Source organism: Lepidochelys olivacea, assembly GCF_965140295.1.
Source record: "Lepidochelys olivacea isolate rLepOli2 genome assembly, chromosome: 1".
Lineage (NCBI taxonomy): Eukaryota > Metazoa > Chordata > Testudines > Cheloniidae > Lepidochelys > Lepidochelys olivacea.
Genome location: NC_140411.1, coordinates 111,970,154 through 111,988,235, shown reverse-complemented (window position 1 = coordinate 111,988,235; position 18,082 = coordinate 111,970,154).

Genomic DNA, 18,082 nt, shown 5'->3' with positions numbered 1-18,082 from the left:
ATGGAATCTAAAGGAACCACCGCACTGTCAGCCTGATTTTGCAGTGTATAATGGAAAAAATGACACAGCTAAAATACTGTACAACAAATATTATACAATATGTCTTTCATTTGTCTAATTGGAGCAGCATTAGAAAACAAGGTAGCAAAAGACCTCTTAAAGTGCCTCCGGAGGTACTTATATGGCTTACATTACCTTTCTTTCAGCACTATGCAATCTATAATGTATCCTCTCAACATCCCTGTGAGTGCTATTGTCCACATTTTACAAATGAAGCACAGAGTGACTAAGTGACTTGGTCAAGGTCACACAGAAAGTCTCTTGTGAAGCGGATAATTGAATGCACATCTCCCAAGTTTCAGGCTAATGCTTTAACCACAGTGTCATCCAGATTGAATTATTTTATAAATAGGTTTAATTTTCCAGAAAATAAAACTTAATTTGATGCAGTAACATGAGAATCTTAAATCAGACTTGAAACAACTCCCAACTCCTTCCTTACATTTTTAATTTTAAAAAATATTGAGCATGACATGATGTTCAATATTGATTATTTGCGGCTCCTTTTAAATTTAGACCAAGATTTTCCAAAGTGACTCATTATTTTAGGTGTCCAACTTGAGAGGCTTTAACTGAGCCTGATTTTCAGAAAGTGCTCAGTGCTAGCCTTTGCAAATCAGGCCTCTGTAAGGGTGATAAGGGGGCCCCAAAACCAAGGCACTCAAAATCACCTGACACTTTTGAAAATCTTGGCCATAACTTCTAATTTGAATGGACCTGTACGAGTTCCCAAGTCCGTCTTTTAATTCCCCAGTTGCATAACTTAAAATTCCTGTTTTACTCTGGCTTTGTTCGGTGTGTGTAACTCTAGGTCCCAATATAGTAAGGTACCTCAGCACTTACCTAACTTTAACTACGTGAGTAGTTCTTCACTGGAACTACTTATGTGATTAAAGTTAGGCATGTGCTTAAGTATCTTGCTGAATTGGGGTCTGAAAGACTTTTTTTTTTTTTTAACCTGCTATTCTCTCTCCTTTTCTCCTGTCTTCTCCTTTCTTTCTCTTGATTCTCCTCCTCACTGTGCTTTTCCTTCCTCTTTTCTACTTTTCCCATCTTCTTCACTTTTTCCTCTTCCTTCTCTTCCCACTCTCCACATTTTTGTTCTGTTAAAGATCTAAAAGAGCATTAACCAGTGTCTCCAAAAAAGTAGGACTGGAGATGGGAAGAGGAGTCAATTAATATGGCTTCCAGTTTTCAATTAATTTCTGCTGGACGGATGCCTGTGTGTTGTATGCTAAGAGATTTCTGGTTAGACACATCTAAAAGTTAGAAGAGAAGAGGAAAGGCAGAATTATTGATGAATTTCACTCCTAAGTGCTCCATAATATGGGAACCTTTTATCTCTTTAGCTGATCCAATCAGTCTTAAGCTCAGTTTTTGTAAATGGATTTTCGGGTTGGGAGCTGGGGAAGCTCTGCTGTCCTGCAATGAGAACAATCTGAGCGTCACTGTCTATTTGGTTCTCTGTGCAGCAGAATCAGGGCCTTAATATGTGTATTTATAATTTTAAACTGAGGCTTTATTTGAATGTGAAAGTGGTGATGATACTTGGAAATTATTTGGTTTTATATCATGTAAAAATGTGTATAGATATAACGGGTTTCCAGCCTGTGTGGGATGGGAGAAAGGGGCAGAGGGGTTTTTTAATCTCATCATAGTAGTAGATGACAGGAAGGGTGCTATTTCTCTATTATATATGATGAGAGATGATTTTTAGTGTGTGTTTTCTGTTGAGCATCAGGGATTGTTGGATGGAATAGGGTCATGTTTCTGACCTGGTGTCACTGTGCCTCAGTGGGTCACAGCTAAGAATGCCAGATTCAGGACTAACTGCGGAAAAATAGGGCAGATTTACCCCAAACTGGTGGTTATTCTCTCATTAGATTATACCGACCAGTAGCAACAATAAACTTCTTTCTCTACACGCTGATTAACAAGAAGTCAGAAATGCAGTCTACTTAGGTATTCCAGCTGTTGTCTCACCACTCAGACACTAGACTTTAAGATGAATGGTTATTGAAAACCAATTTAATCAAATGTAGGGTCCTTCTAATCCCAAGAAATGTGCCACTTGGCCAAGTCAATATATAACTCAGATCTTACCCAGTAATCACACTGCTGCTGATCCTTTAGTAACTAAAATCTAAAGGTTTGTTAAGAAAAGAAGACGCGAGTTAAAACGGTTAATAGGTCACTGTGATGGAGTGCCTTTCTACGCTGGCCCATAACGGGGTAACAGAGCCCTACGGAGGCTGTGGAGAAGGCAGCCAATTAGAGAGGGGCTGCAAGGAGCAGCCAATCAGGGCCAGGCTGGCCCATATAAGAAGGTCTGCAGAGCAGCGTCAATAGCTTCCTGGAGCTTGCGGAGGGAAGACCAGGCTCCTAGCGGAAAGGAGTCCTGGCACCTCTCTCAGAGCAGTACTGCCAGCAGGGATCAGGGAAGCTAGAGAGAGTACTTGGCTAGCTGCTAAGATTGGCAGGCTGAAGCCCAGAGGCAAGGGTAAAGAAGGTGCTGGGAGCCACAGGGAAGTAGCCCAGGGAAATGAACTGAGGAGTTGGAGGAGGCACATCAAGTGGCAGCCATCTACAGGGACCCTGGGCCGGGACCTGGAGTAGTAGGTGGTCCTGGGTCCCCCACACCCTTGCCACTGAGGAAGTGGCCAGACAATGGGTTGCAGTCACATCTGAGGGAAGTGGCTGGATGGTGGACTGCAGGTGCCCCGAAAAGGGGGAGCATAGAGTGTGGCACAGCCGGAGGGCTGTGTCATAAAGAGGATGCTGTGGTTCTGGGAGTGACGTGGGTCCTGGAGCAGAAGTGACGGTGGTGAGACACCACCAGAAGAGGGCACACTGGCTAGCAGAGCTAATCCCTGGGACAGCCAGCAGGAGGTGAAGCATTGGTGAGTCGCAGCCCCGTTAGTCATTTACATACTATATTTGCAATGTCCTTACATCAGGTTTGTAGATGGAATAGACTGCTGGCTTGTAAATAGAGTTGCCAATTTTGGTTGGATGTATTTTGGGAGGTTTCATCATATAACATCATATTTAATTAAAGATTAATCTTTAATTCCTTGAGACTCCAGGACAATCCTGAAGGGTTGGCAACCCTACTTGTAAAATCTCTCTGGTAACTTCCAAAAGTTTGAACTGTGGTCTAAGGACCTTCCAATATGCTCCTTTTAGTTGTAAATCCACAGTCCAGAGATTGAGAGCAGAAAATATGCAAAATGAAGTCATCCCAGGGGTCTTTCATACTTTTTGCTATGTGCCTGGAAATTTTCTGTTTCAAAGAAAGCTCACAGCCCAGTTTTTGGAAAGTTATTGGCATAAGATCAAGTCCAGGGTCAAATGAGGATATCGCATGTCCTTACAAGGTTTGATGACTCACCATGGGTATCCATTGGCCCCTTGGAGACTGAGGCGTCTGCAAGAAGAGATATCTGGGCAGAATGAGTTTCTTCTATGGCCCATTGTTAGAGTGAAGTGTCATTAATGGGTCATCAAGCTTGAGTAGTCCATTCACAATAAGTGGCTAGCGTGGATATGTAAACTACACCAGACCCCACCCTAGAAAGCGCGTCTATACAGCGCGAATTCGCATATAAGGCGGTTGTGGCCATGGATCACAAATCTCATTACTTTAATTGGAATTCATTTTAACTCGGTCCCCGCTATAACGCGATCCCTGCGTTAACGGATCCCAAATCCCGCGTTCTAGCGAGGGTCCAGTGTACGTTGTGGGTGTTACCCCAGAAACAAATGCATTTGGGAGATATAAATATTGGAGATATAGATATATAACTTAGATTTAAACAGGATAATCTTATTTAGCAATTCATAACTTTTCCAGTGACACCTTATATGTCAAACTTTGTACAAGATTTGTTGCAATTGTCTAACAGTGGCAATATCGTAAGAACATAAGAACGGCCATGCTGAGTCAGATCAATGGTCCATCTAGCCCAGTATCCTGTCTTCTGACAGTGGCCAATGCCAGGTGCTTCAGAGGGAATGAACAGAGCAGGCAATCATCGGGTGATCCATTTCCTGTCGCCCAATATATGATCAATGATCTGCATGGTCATATCTCAATGACACCTGGATATAGAGAGAAAAGAGGGAAGATGGTGTCTGTCACAGTTCAGGGCAACTGCATTTGTGTTTCCCCTTAGTGGTTCAGCAAGGGCACCCATTCTCAGGCTTTTGGCTCCCTAGCTGTTGTGTTTCTTGGGTGGAGACCTATGTCTTTCTCCTTCCTGACCAGGGTATTTCCAGGCCGAACATTTCCCTGCCTTTACTGTGTTGTTCACAACACAAGAACATCTGCCTAAACAGGTGTGGTTGCTTTCTCTTCAGAGACTAATAACAGAGTAATTGCAAACAGTTATAGGTTACCACACAGCATTTCCAAAGGCATAAGCATTACAGAGAAAACCTATTAAAAAAACCTTCACACATGTGAATAAGTTTACCAGAGATCACTCCAACTGTTTCCAACATGGGCTCTGGCAGGTAAGTCCCTAAACCCCTGCTTCCCCAAAGGGGCTTCTTGTGCTCACAAGTTCATAATATCCTTAGCTCAGAACTAGCACCCACTCTTATGGGGCCTCAGTAGGACAAGTCCTTCCAACACTTACCTAAGGATTGGGGCTCACCTTGGACCAGAAGTCCTGTCCGCTTGCTGATCAGGAAGGAGGCCCTGAGCCAGTTTAAAACCAAGCTATTTATCCAAAAATCCTTCCTTTATCTGTTGGTCCCTGGAGAATCTAGTTTGAACTAGTCTATGCAGACCTCTCGAGGGAGAAGTGTTTCTCTGGAGATGTTACAACCCGAGTGAATTTGTCTAATCACTCTCTGCTGTTCTCCTGTTTACTCTTCACATGGCAATGCATACAATCACACAATAGCACATAGACAATTGCAGTTTTAATATGGTGAACTCCAAAGATATTAAACTCAAGTCAATAAGTTTTAACTCAGTTCAGTAAAGTTTGTCCAGGAGCTTACCGGACTGTCACAGTTTCTCTAACCAATGGCAGCAGTGAACTGGAAGGATGGTCTGGAGGACATATGTGGGTGTGCATAGATGGTGGATTGTGAGAGTCAGTCAGTACCCCATATTGGGAAGCTTATATTCTGTAAGGTGGATGGGTGAAAGAAAGCTTCATGTCTGTGGGCTCAGTCTCTACAGGGATACAGGGGAAGAATTCAAGCTGTTTTTGAAAAGTGCCATGTGCTATTTCACAAGACCTACCTTCCCTGAACTGTTAATTTCTGTACTTTTAAATGCAGTCACAGGTCCATGCTTTTATATTCCTTGGTCTTACATTGTACTTTCCATGGTATAAACACACCTTAACTGTTTGTCTGTTAATAGGAAAAAGTGTAGCTTTTAAAGATCTACCAGTTCTCGTCTGGTTTCAGAGTAGCAGCCGTGTTGGTCTGTATCCGCAAAAATAACAGGAGTACTTGTGGTTCTTGTTAGTCTCTAAGGCGCCACAAGTAGTCCAGTTCTTGTCTGATTGTTCCATGTATCTTTACATAAATGCCTCCCTTCGTCTCCTCAAATAGGACTTAGCCTCTGACTGCTATATTGGAGAAAACACGGTCTTTACTGTTCCTGAAGAGATTTGTTTCCTGTCTTCAATTCTGGAAGAAATAAACAGAGCTAAAGGGTAATATTTGCTGAATTGCTGGTCTGGCAAAGAGGTGACACTGTTTGAAGAAGACCAACTCTTTCAAAATTGTCCTGGCACAGCCTAAAAAGAAGCTGAAGTCCAGAGAGGCAAAGAGCAAGAGGATAACTAAAGGTTAAATCTTAAGTAACTTCATGCTGTTGGCATTGATTTTTCTATTTCTCTCAGAAGTCTGAGGATAAGACAAGAAGCAATGGGCTTAAACTGCAGCGGTTTAGGTTGGACATTAGGAAAAACTTTCTAACTGCCAGGGTGGTTAAGCACTGGAAAAAATTGCCATGGGAGATTTTTAAGAGCAGGTGAGACAAACAGGAATGGTCTAGATCAGGGGTGGGCAAACTACATCCCGGGAGCCGCATCTGGACCTTCAAACATTTTTTAATCCAGCCCTTGAGCTCCTTCAAGGGAGCGGGGTCTAGGTTTTGCCCCACTCCACGCTTGCCGTGGCTCTGCGCAGCTCCTGGAAGCAGCAGCATGTCCCGGCTCTGGCTCTGGCTCCCATGCATGGGGCAGGCATGGGGCTCTGTACGCTGCCCCCACCCCAAGTGCCGCCCCCCCAGCTCCCATTGGCCGGCAACGGCGGCCAATGGGAGCTGCAGGGACAGCGCCTGTGGACGGGGCAGTGCACAGAGCTCCCTGGCCATGCCTCCATGTAGGAGCCGGAGGGGGGACATGCCGCTGCTTCCAGGAGCTGCTTGAGGTAAGTGCCGCCCGGAGCCTGCAGCCCTGATCCCCCTCCCGCCCTCCGAACCCCTCAGTCCTACCCTCCTGCCCCAGAGCCCCCATCGTCAGCCAAAGTCCTCATGCCCCCACCTGCACTCCAACCCTCTGGGCCAGCCCGGAGCCCCTTCCCACACCCTGAACTCCTCATTTCTGGCCCCAGCTGGAGCCCTCGCCCCCTCACACATATCCCCAATTTCATGAACATTCATGGCCCGCCATACAATTTCCATACCCAGATGTGGTCCTTGGGCCAAAATGTTTGCCCACCCCTGGTCTAGATATTACTTAATCCTGCCATGAGTGCAGGGGACTGGACTAGATGACCTCTTGAGGTCCCTTCCAATCCTACAATTCTATAAATTCAAATCTGTTGAGTCTGAATTGAAAATCACGGTAACACGATGTATGCCTTACAGTATTTATAACTCTGCATTGCAATAGTTTGGAGAATCCTGGGAAAAGGCCTCTTGATTTTTATCTGCTACGTTCATAATTAATCTCTTTTACAGGAGCATAGTACATCTATGTTTATGGTGATGTGTAAATCACTTCGCTGTTAAGATTGAAACTAGCCAAGTATTTTTGGCACCAGCCAGAGAAGATTACTTTTCCTAATGTTTGCAAAGAGTTATTTAAGTAACAAGCCTTAATAGTTGATGTAACAGCAAATTATTTTATATATAGTTATGTATTGTGCAATTAGTTTTCAATTAAGTCTTAAAGGTAATGCTTCACTGATTATATGTTAATGTTAAACTAATGAATATGAATTGCCATTTGTAAGACTGTTACAATTTTTATTATTTGTTTAGGATAAATAAGCATGGCTGTTCTGTGTTGTTGTTGTTGTCAACAAAGAGTAAAAGGATTTAAAGTCTTATCCTACAGAGAAACTACTCTCATCAGCTCTGTTTTTTCTTCCTTTGGGTATTTGGCTAAAAAATTGACATGCAAATTCCAAAAAGTATTGCACTGCTGCAATCCAATACTGTGGCAGATGTTCAGACAATTTAATGAAAAAATCTGCTATTAATAAAATTTAATCATATGCATTCTTAATAATTGTCCCGTGGATTGCAGCAGATACCCATCTGCCCAGCATGAACAATATTTCATGGGCATCTGCCACAGTCCAGAGAACCAGAACTGGGAACCTATGCCATGTTATTGAGTCCAATCGGTAGTCTCCTCTGTGTGTGTATTTTATCTAATAATGGTTAGCTTTTTTTCACAAATGATCTGCAGTTGGGCCAGCTATTCATAGACACATTCAAGCCAGACACATGAATTGCTTACTCAATTTTATTTACTTTTACACAGGTAATTTCTCCAATATTTAAATCAAAGCACTACACAGAGCATTCTTTAAGACTCTTGAAAGTATTTTGCTCCACACAACCTGTATTTTGATTTTTCCCTCCCTTTTTTGAGGGAGAGAGGAGAAGGAATATTTTACTTTGCATTTTCAATTATTTATTAGTAAATGTCAATCTCTTATTTTGTTTTTTGTTTGACACTTTGAGATTTCATTTATAAAACATCTGAACCTATAATTAATTGTCTCCACATAAAGCCATTCTACTGTTCTTAACAAAAAATGACTTTATTGTTTGTTTCTCATGTAAAGATCCTTCCATGATTCTGGATTCAGTACAGTCCACTGTTGATAATATCATTGCTCATGTTATTTCTTTCTATTCCAGAGGTCTAATGCAGTTCTTAAATCTTAACACTGAATAACTCCTTTGATACTTAGAGGTTAAACATTTCCACAATTGAAGTATTCCTATATGCCATTCTAAATCTTGGAGGTAATATTGGGACATCCAGATTAGACACAATACTATTAGCAGTAATAAAATCATAGCTATCTGGAATAATGCTGGAACAGCCAGAATATTAGCAGTGCTATATTCACTACAGTAATATATCTGTTCCATAGACTACCCAAATCATCACAATTGACCCTTGTGAGGCCTTTGTGTGAACAATACCGGAGAGATGAATAATGCAAAATATAATTCAGTGCAAAAAGTAGATTATTTCTCTAAACCAACAAAAAATAATCCTGCCTAACAATTAAACTGTTACAGTTAGTGCAGATTATCATGGGAGGACACTAATGGTTTGAATACAAGTGAGTTTTCATGTTAATTTAAAAAGTTATTAATGTTAATTTATTATTGTCACCCTTTTCCTCTCTTCCCCCTTCTATGCTGCTATTTGTAACCCACACCTCTTGTGTCTTGTCTTACATTAGGCCGTGATACCGCAAAGATTTACAGGCGTGCTTAACTTTACCCAGTTGAGTAGTCCTATTGAATTAATGTGTGTAAAATTAAGCATATGCATAAGTCTGCAGGATCAAGGACCTAGGTTGTAGGGGCACGGATTCATAACTGTTAAGCTGTGTAGTGATCTTTGGAAATGTTGTTTTAAAGCCTAAAAGAAAGGATAACCAACCATCTGAAATCCAGCCAGGGTGGGTTAGCTATCCTGATCAGGTGGCTAGTGATGATTCAAAATCATGCAGTTTTTAACAGCTCTGAGTGAGTGCCCATATCCTGTAGAAACTTATGCATGTGCTTAACTTTACACACACTAATTCAATGGCAGTATTTAAGTGGGTAAAGTTACCCTTCAAAGAATTCTAATAGATTGGTGAGGCATGATTTCCCTTTACAAAAGCCATGTTGACTCTTCCCCAACATCTAAGTGTCTGATCATTCTGTTCTTTGCTGTAGTTTCAACCAATTTGCCTGATACTGAAATTAGACTGACTTTCCTGCATTTGCCAGGTTCACCTTTGGAACCTTTTTAAAAAAATCAGTGTTACATTAGCTACCTGCCAGTCATCTGGTACAGAGGCTGATTTAAAGCAATAGGTTACATACCACAGTTAGTTGTTATGCAATTTCATATTTGAGTTCCTTCAGAACACTTGGGTGAATGCCACCTGTTCTTGGTGACTTACTACTCTTTTATCAATTTGTTCCAAAACCATCTCTATGGATATCTCAGTGTGGGACAATTCCTCAGACTGGTCCCCTAAACAGAATGGTTCAGGTGTGAGAATCTCCCTCGCATCCTCTGCAGGGAAGGCCAATGCAAATAATTAATTTAGTTTCTCTGCAATGGCCTTGTTTTCCTTGAGGTGGCCTTTTAGCACCTCAATCATCCAGTGGCCCCCCTAAGTGTTTGGCCGGCTTCCTGGCTCTGACGTACTTTAAAATTTTTTGTTGTTTTTGTCTTTTGCTAGTTGCTCTTCAAATTATTTTTTGGCCTGCCTAATTATGCTTTTATTCCTGACTTACCAGAATTTATGTGCCTTTCTATTTTCCTCAGTAGGATTTGACTTCCAATTTTTAAAGGATGTCTTTGTGTGTAACTGTCTCTTTAACTCTGTTTAGCGATGGTGCCATTTTTTTTTGGATCTCTTGGGTTTTTTTTAATTATTTTTATTTGGGGTATACATTTACTTTGAGCCTCTTTATGGTGTGTTTTTTTTAAGCTGCCATGCAGTTTGCAAGCATTTCACTTTTGTGGCTGTTCCTTTTAAGTTCTATTGGAATAGCTTCTTCATCTTTGTGTAGTTCCCCTTTCTGAAGTTCAATATTACTGTGGTGGGTTTCCTTGGTATTCCCCTTCTCTCCCAGGATATTAAATTTAATTACATTATGGTTGCTATTATTGGACCAGATCCTCTGCGCTGCTTAGGACTAAATCAAGAATTGCCTCTCTGTGGATTTCAGAACTAGTTGCTTCAAAAAGCAGTGATTAATGGTTTCTAGAAATTTTATCTCTGCATCCCAGCCTGAGGAGACATATATACCAGGTCAATATGGGGATAGTTGAAATCCCCCTTTATTATTGGGTTTTCTGTTTGTTCTAGCCTCTCTAATCTCCCTGGTTATTTCACAATCACAGTCACCATCCTGGTCAGGTGGTCGATAATATATCCCTACTGCTATATTCTTATTATTAGGGCATGGAATTACTATCCATAGAGATTGTATGGTACAGTTTGATTCATGTGAGATTTTTACTCTCTTTGTCTCTATGCTTTCTTCTACATATAGAACCACTCCTTCACCAGTGCAACCTACTCTCATTCCAATATATATATTGTACCCTGGGATTACCGTGTCCCACTGATTATCATTGTTTCACCAAATTTCTGCCATGCCTATTACATCAATATTCTCATTTAATACCAGGTACTCAAGTTCACGCATCTTAGTATTTATAATTCTAGCATTTGTATACCAGCACATATAAAATTGTCAGTATTTAGTTGCCCGTCTTCATGTGATGTAATTGAATGGGACTCGTTTTAGTTTTACTGTTTCTCTTCAGTTCCTACCTGTACTTTATCAATGTCTATCCTCTCCTCTTTACTAGGATATAGAGCAGAGTTTCTCAACCCATTGGTCGGAACTCAAAATTGAGTGGCCAGGATGTTTCAAAGGGGCACGTGGCAGCTCCCGTGGCTCCTGTCCCACAGGGCTGGCTGAGCTCACCTCCCTGCTCCAGGCACTGCAACCTCTGGGGTCCCAGCACCACTCAGGTTTGGGCCAGTCGTCATGATGACGGGAGCCTGGGTAGGCCAAATTTGAGTATGTGGCACTTCAACCCCATGAGCCATGTCAAAACTCCATTCACACCAATTTGGTCCAGTCAACATGATGGGGCCAAACCTGAGTGGTGCTTCAACCCCAAAGGTTGCAACATCCAGAGCAGAGAGCCAGGCCCAGCCTGCCCCACAGCACAGGAGCTGCAGAAGCCATTACTGTGGGGTGAGTGTCAGGCAGGACCCAATCCTCCGGGTGGGGCAGGATCAGACTGAAACCACTCCAGAGCAGAGCTGTAATCGGGGTGGGGCAAATGAGGCAGCCATCTAGGGTGCAAAGCCGCGGGGCTGGCTCAGGCCGGTGATGCCAGGTGGCTCAGGCCAACCCCACACGGTGGGGCTCCATGGGGCTAGCCCCGCATGGCAGAGCTCGGGGAGGAAGTGCCACCTTCACCTCCAACTTGCCTCTGCGATCCACTCAGCCTCTCTGGGTTGGGGGAAGGAGAAAGCTACCAAAAAATCTAGGGTGGGCACGTGCCCCCACATGCCCCCTCCATGCTTCGCCTCTGGTAGGGGGTGCAAATATGCTTGTTCGCTCTGGGTGTTAAAATGACGAGTTACATCTCTGCCCCAGGGCTTCCACCCCCGACTATTTACTGGGTCATGACAGGCCATAAACATTTACAAATGGGTCGTAAGTTTGAAAAGGTTGAGAACCACAGATATAGAGTATCTCCCTTACCTAGGGGACGTCTCTGTCTGAACTGTGTGGTACTCCACGCATGTCAGCTTTCCCCCAGCCCTTAGTTTAAAACAGGGTTTCTCAAACTGGGGGTTGGGACCCTTGGGGTCATGAGATTATTACATGGGGGGGGGGGTTTGCAAGCTGTCAGCCTCCACCCCAAACCCAGCTTTGCATCCAACATTTATAATGGTGTTAAATATATTTATAAGTATTTTTATAAGGGGGGGGGTCGCACTCAGAGGCTTGCTACGTGAAAGGGGTCAACAGTACAAAAGTTTGAGAACTACTGGTTTAAAAACTCCTCTACAACCTTCTTAATTTTACATGTCAGCAATCTGATTCCATTCATTTTAGGTGGAGCCTATACTTCCTGAATAGGCTCCTCCTTTCCCAACAGGTTCCCCAGTTTCAAATAAACTTAAATCCCTCCTCCGAATACCATCATCTCATCCACACATTGAGACACTGCAGTTCTGCCTGTCTTAACTGGCCCTGTGCATGGAACTGGAAGCATTTCAGAGGTTGTACATGTGAGGGGTTCCCTCTGTGCAAAGACTTCCCCCTTCTCTTGTGAAGGGGAGAGGGACAGCTGCCTCTATGGCTCTGAGGGAAGGGGAAGTTTTGCCAATGTAGGGCCCCGCTACTTTGCATAGGCGTGGAGGGGAGAGGAAATGTATCAGGGAAGAAATGAGTGGGTTTGTGGGAGGGAAAGGATGTGCTTTATTTCCTCGCTGACACACAGTGGAGATTAGTCAGGAGTGTTAGCAAAGACTGTAGAAAATTTTGCGGGACACCCCCTCCATGCTGGCAAGCCTCCCTTTGTGTCTTGGAAGTGCGGCTCCATTAGAGCTGTACTTTCAGGAAACAGGGTAGAGCTTCAGGCACAGCGCTTCATGCTTGCCACAGATTCCTAGAGATACATGAGATTTGTTTCAGAGTAGCAGCTGTGTTAGTCTGTATTCGCAAAAAGAAAAAGAGTACTTGTGGCACCTTAGAGACTAACCAATTTATTTGAGCATAAGCTTTCGTGAGCTACAGCTCACTTCATCGGATGCATAAAGTGGGAAGTACAGTGAGGAGATTTTATACATACAGACAGACAGACCATGAAAAAATACACATTGTAAGGAGAGTGATCACTTAAGATGAGCTATTACCAGCAGGAGAGTGGGGTGGGGGGAGAGAAAACCTTTTGAAGTGATAATCAAGGTGGGCCATTTCCAGCACATTTCCAGGAGTTAACAAGAACGTCTGAGGAACAGTGGCTGGTGGGGGGCGGAATAAACAAGGGGAAATAGTTTTACTTAGTATAATGACTCAACCACGCCCAGTCTCTATTCAAGCCAAAGTTAATTGTATCCAATTTGCAAATTAATTCCAATTCAGCAGTCTCTCGTTGAAGTCTGTTTTCGAAGTTTTTTTTTTTTTTTGAAGGATAGTCACTTTGAGATCAGAAATCGAGTGACCAGAGAGATTGAAGTGTTCTCCTACTGGTTTATGAATGTTATAATTCTTGACATCTGATTTGTGTCCATTTATTCTTTTACGTAGAGACTGTCTAGTTTGCCCAATGTACATGGCAGAGGGGCATTGCTGGCACATGATGGCATATATCACATTGGTAGATGTGCAGGAGAACGAGCCTCTGATTTGTGGGTAAGATCCTTGCTTCCTTCCCCAGTGAGCCATCCTGCCAGGATAGAAGAATGGAGGGGAAACTCATGGAGTTTCCTGGCCCTATGAGAGGATGAATATGGCCCTTTGTTTAAGGCTGGTAATTATTCTGTGAAATTACCTGGCACTTGAACTGGCAACTAGTTTCACCACCCTTATAACAGGGCTTTATAAGAGCAAGAAATGTTCTTTGCCCATGTGCTGATTTAGATCAGCTCTGATGTGTTAAATATTAAAATATTACCCATTTAAGAACTATTTTTACTTCTATCTTTATAGTTAAAGTAGGAGGCCTGAAATAGCTGCCAGATAAGAAGACAGGAAGAACTAAACAAATATCATCAGTTTTCTTTCCTTCTAGACTTGCATTGTAAAACACAATGACTGCTGCTCCCATCATTAAACTTTGTCCTACATATTTTTAAACCACTATGTAAGTATCTCTGTGTAATGATCCTGGGATGGAGGTGTGGGGGTGGAATGTATCTTTTTAAAAGATCAGTATAGATAAGACAGATTTTTTTTCAGAGAAGTCTTGGAGAGATGATCAAAATTAATATATTTTAAGACAAACTCTTTCCATTAACTTCAAACCTTTAACAGCCATATCAGAACATGTTCATTTTATAGGAGTAATTCTCATTCTAAATGAATGGAATGTAGATCAGTGTTTCCATATTAAGAACTGGTTCTATTAAGGTTCATCTTGTCCATCAATAATAAATACTTGTCACCTCGGGGAGGTAAGAAACCGTAGCAGCTAGCTAAGGTTTTCAGATCTGGCTGAAAATTAGACTCGAAGTCAAGATTCTCAGTTAGTCATTGGGGTCAATATTTTCCTTGCCTTGCCTTCCATTTTCATTCAGGGCATATAGTAAACTAGATACAGAAATGTGTTTACAATGTGACTCATAAACTGCTGGCCTTTGACTTACACAGTTAGTCATCAGTAATATTTTCTTCACTTATTGAAGAACTTTTTTACTCTGAAGCCTACTTACACACACGACCCCCTTTTTAGTTCTGGCAAAACACATAGTGTGGCTGTATTATAAATTCATCAACCAGCTAGCATTCTGGATTCCCCAAAGCATACTGCATGATTACTTTGGATACTTCTCAAGTCTTTCGATTGTTCCGGGTGTTATAGGTAAGGATTTTTGTTAGTTAAGACTTCTGCTGGGTACAATTGTTCATGGTATTCAAAATCAATTTTGAAAACACTTTTGCTATTTTGGGAATGGCTTTGAAATGCCTCTGTAATGCTGGACCATACTTAATCAGAGTACAGTAGATGATTTTGGTATTCTGCCTCCTTGATGGTGTCCTTAGGAGGCCATAGAGAAGACAGAGGACCTAGGTTGTGTACATTTCTTTAGATGTTCCTGTCATATGATGACTGAGTTTGGCAGGAGAAGATGGTGACCTGTTCTGATTCTGGTAACCAGGTGCTAGCTCATGCCAAAGCCCCAGGACAGTTCACCTGTGTATGAGTATAGATCAAAGTGATCCGTTAAATGTATAAGAGTGTATTTGGAGTTTAAACTTCATGAAAACTAATGGGATGTAACTAGCATCACTTATCTGTATGCCATTATAATGTACTAGCAAACATTTATATTGTGTTTACTCCTGTAACTAAATAACCCATCAAATGAGAAAGAAGCCTTGTGGAATGCAAATGAAGAACTTAAACAGAAAAGTGATAATTGCAAAGCAAGTGGTCATTATGTGTGGTGATCGGAGGTCAAAGTCTCAAAATGCATTCCTCACTGTCTGTCAACAAAGGAAAAGCCCATGTGGGTAGTGACCCTGTCAGCTTGTTTTCTGTGAGAAGAAGCTATAAGTATGGTTTGAGGGAAAGATCCTGCATCTCTGGACTGTTTGGATTCTAACAGAGTGGAATAGCTGAATGAGAAGACAGAGATTCTGGGTAGCCCTAAGAGACTTTTGAGAAACTGGCAGATTACTACATCTCTGGTACAATGTGGATTTATAGACTGTGACTCACTTGTACATATATTTTACCTACTTTAACCTCTCAATAACTCTCATTTCCTTTTCTTAGCTAATAAACCTTCAGTTAACTATAGAACTGGCTACCATCTTGTCTTTTGGTGTAAGACCTAGGGTACCAGTTGATCTGGAGTAAGTCACTGATCTCTTGGGACTGGGAGTAACCTGAATGTGATATGATTTTTGGTGTAAGTGATCTTTTATTACAAAGTGCAGTTTGTCTGAGTGGCAAGATAGATTGGAGAGCCTAAGGGGACTGTCTGTGACTCCGTGGTAAGACTAGTACAATGATCCAGGAATTCACATTCATTACCGTCTTGGTGAAATCTAATTATAGAACGCTCCACAGGTTGGAGCTGTCTGCCCTGTTTTCTGCCAGTGTGCCCTGGGTAGGCACTCTCCGTTGTGAGCCACTCCAGCCAGCGTGACACATGTTATGAAAAATAGGGCAGCAGCAGAATTTGAAGTACATGGCATGGGCCAAAATCATCCCTGGTGTAAATAAGGAAAAACTTCACTGAAGTGCATGAATTTGCCTCAGGACTGAATTTGGACAAATGGGAACAGAATTATATGAGTTCCTGATGACATAAGTGTGTCTTCTGTGGTATGCACTAGGAGACATGTGGCAGCACATATTTAATCCCGGTACTGTGGTTGTGGGGTTTATAAAGGAGCTGTCCACTATGCACAAACTATAAGAACCCTCTCCTTAATGGTAAATAAACTTGTTCATATGTGCCTTGTCAAAAACTGTTCATAAAGTTCTCTTGAGTTAGATGTCAGAAAATATCTTACCTCTGTGCCCTTCACCTCCCTCATTTTTTTTATCTGTGAAAGCTGACATAGGTATATGTATATGTGTATATATATATATATATAATGTCAACCAGTAAAATAATACACACCCAGAAAATGACATCTTACAGCTCTGACAGACACGAACTGACAAGCATTGTTCCTGTTAGGGTCTCCGTCTGTGGTGATATTGTCATCAGTCAGCCTTTGTGAGCTCCTGTGTGCCTAAACTGTTCAGTTAGAGCAGGGGTGGGCAAACTATGGCCCAGGGGCCGCATCCAGCCCTTCAGACATTTTAATAAGGCCCTCGAACTCCTGCCGGGGAGCGGGGTCCAGGGCTTGCCCCACTCTGCGCGTGCCATGGCTCTACGCGTCTCCTGGAAGCAGCAGAATGTCTCCCCTGTTTCCTATGTGTAGGGGCAGTAAGGGGGCTCCACATACTGCCGCTGCCCCCGCCCCAAGCGCCGCCCCCGCAGCTCCCATTAGCCAGCAACTGCGGCCAATGGGAGCTGCAGGGGCGGCACCTGCGGACAGGGCAGCATGCTGAGCTGCCTGGCTGCACCTCTGAGTAAGAGCTGGAGAGGGGACATGCCGCTGCTTCCAGGAGCTGTTTGAGGTAAGCGCCGCCTGGAGCCTGCACCCCTGACCACTTCCAGCACCCCTTCCCCAGCCCTGATCACCCTCCCGCCCTCCGAACCCCTCAGTCCCACCTTCCTGCACCTCACGGTGTGCACTGCGAGCTGGAGCCCTCACCCTCCCACCCGCACCCCAACCGCCTGTCCAAGCCTGGAGCCCCCTCCCAAACCCTGAACCCCTTATTTCTGGCCCCACCCCAGATCCCACACCCCAACCCCCAATTTTCTGAGCATTCATGGCCCGCGAAACAATTTCCATACCCAGATGTGGCCCTCAGGCCAAAAAGTTTCCTTGACCCTGAGTCAGAGCATGATGATTTCACATCTTAAAAGAAAATTGCACCCATTTTTTCTCAGCACAGCCATCTGGAAATTCAGATAGCAAGTACCACTTTTTCAGTGACATCAGACTCTGAGATATCTAGGGCATGTGGGCTATGCTTATTTTAGAAGATGAGTTTCTACAAGTGCTGGCACTGTACCCATTATACTGCTGAAAAAATATCATTTGTGACACTTAGTTTGCAACCTACATACCAGGCTCCTCTATCTTCTATCCTTAAATACGGATGTATGTCACAGGAAACACTATTTCAGTTACAGGGAATGAGGGAATGTGTGGGGTTGGGGGAGTAGTGGTTGTGGGGAGGAAGCTGGACAATGGACTGGAAGAACGTATTTTCTAGGTCCTCTGCAACACCTCATGAGAAAACATTGATGCATTACTTTATTGTTACAGAGGCACAGTAATCTCTCTCTAAATTAATAAATATTTTAGTTTGTCCCAAATCCAGGTGGATATTTTTTCCCCACGGGGACCCATCAAATAGAATAAATTATGGGCCTGCTTAACCACTGAAAGCTCTAGGGAAATAATCTTTGCTGTAACTGTTGAAACATGATGGTTTGGAAAAAAACAACTGCTCATTGAAATTGCTTTTTTTGTCTGAGCACTAGGGCTGTCAAGCGATTAAAAAAATTAATCGTGATTAATTGCACTGTTAAACAATATTAGAATACTGTTTGTTTAAATATTTTTGGATGTTTTATACATTTTCAAATATATTGATTTCAGTTACAACACAGAATACAAAGTGTACAGTGCTCACTTTATATTTATTTTTGATTACAAGTACTTGCACTGTAAAAAACCAGAAAAAAA